The 1,467-nt window shown below is 48.8% G+C and overlaps 1 pseudogene; it reads left to right on the forward strand.

Annotated features, from left to right (window-relative positions):
• Positions 1-313: 313 nt before the first annotated feature.
• On the forward strand, positions 314-1,459 carry LOC103736734 (annotated as a pseudogene).
• The last annotated feature ends 8 nt before the right edge of the window (positions 1,460-1,467 follow it).

Below are 1,467 nucleotides of genomic sequence, written 5' to 3' on the forward strand. Positions count from 1 at the left end.
AACAGAAATCACAATATACATATTAATTTCACAAAATGTTAAAGTTCAGCTAGAAACTCTAGTATTTGGAAGAAATCAGTGATAGGACACATGGAATAATTAAATAAATGTGATATATTTCTATTTAGTAAAACAAAAAGTCATTTGACATTTACTACAGGACACATATTGAGGAAATTGCTATAATTTCTACTGAAACAGACCATGGCACAAACATTTTTCCTTTATCTTTCTTTACTTAAGACCTATTGCCTTGGCCCCAAATTCATTCACTCAGAACTACCTGGTTTTCTAGAGTCTCCCTTCTCTTCAGATCTCAGGGCTGCACGACAACTACAGCCGTGTGGAAGGAGGACATCGTGCCTGAGCAGGACCAGTGAGCCACGAGAAACATCTTCATGGGATCCTGGACCACAGTGTGTCTAAGGTGGAGCTTCGATGCAACTTGGAGAAGTATGGCATCATTGAGGAGATGGTCATCACAAGGTCTGCCAGTCAGGTCAGGGCAGCCTATTTCTCCCTCAAGTTCCAGAACCTGGACATGGCCCACAGGGCTAAAGTGGCCATGATGGATGGGTGATTGGCATAAACTCCATAAAGACTACCTATGGCAGGGCTGACTCCACCGCCTGCCTCTGGGGGCGTGGCCTGGTACCTACCATCTCACTGGCAGCCCTGGCCAGACAGTTTGATTGCTTTGGAAGCATTGCACCATTGATCACATCAAAGGAGACAGCTTTGCGTAAGTCCAATATGAGAGCTTGGACTGCAGCCCAAGCCTCCTGTGTGAACTTGAGGGGCTTTCCCCTGGGTGGTCCAGACCCAGGGTGTGGTTGGATTTTGGCAAAGCAGAGGACACTTGCTATCTCTAGCAACACCAGCCCTCAGCTCTCCCTGTGCATTATGAGCTGCTCACTGATAGTTATACCCGAGATCAAAACCTGGATGCTGACCTTAGGGTGAGGAATAGCACCCCCACACACCTTCTGTCCTCTGACCGAGAGCAGACCTTTTTAGAAGGGGACTGGATCAGCCTCAGGAAAAGTTCAGGCCTTAGAAACAGCCTAGAGGGCTATAGCGGCTCAGTGCACAGCCTGAGTAGTGAACACTGGGGGGTGGGGGGGGACCGGGCATGCCCAAGCCCTGAGAAGAGAGGCATGAGTGGAAGAGCCTTTCGAATGACTTTGGGAGGACAGCCCACTCCCCGTAAGAGGAATGGAGCAGGATCATGGGTTGGGAAAGAAGTGTGAAGGAGGTTCAGAATGCACCCCTGAGCGCAGCCACAAGGAGAATCACTCCAGTGAAGGAAGAAAGAAGTCAGGCAGGAGCAACTCCTTCAGCAATAGCAGACATGATGCTGAGAAGAGGGGCCTCCATCATCACCATCTCAAGGCTCCAGGCTCTTCCCATGGGAAGAGGATAAGAGAGTCTGAGAAAAATCATCAGAAAACTGAGGACAGCCCAAGA

This window comes from Nannospalax galili, unplaced genomic scaffold, assembly GCF_000622305.1.
Source record: "Nannospalax galili isolate Female #2095 unplaced genomic scaffold, S.galili_v1.0 scaffold12698, whole genome shotgun sequence".
NCBI classification, from domain to species: domain Eukaryota; kingdom Metazoa; phylum Chordata; class Mammalia; order Rodentia; family Spalacidae; genus Nannospalax; species Nannospalax galili.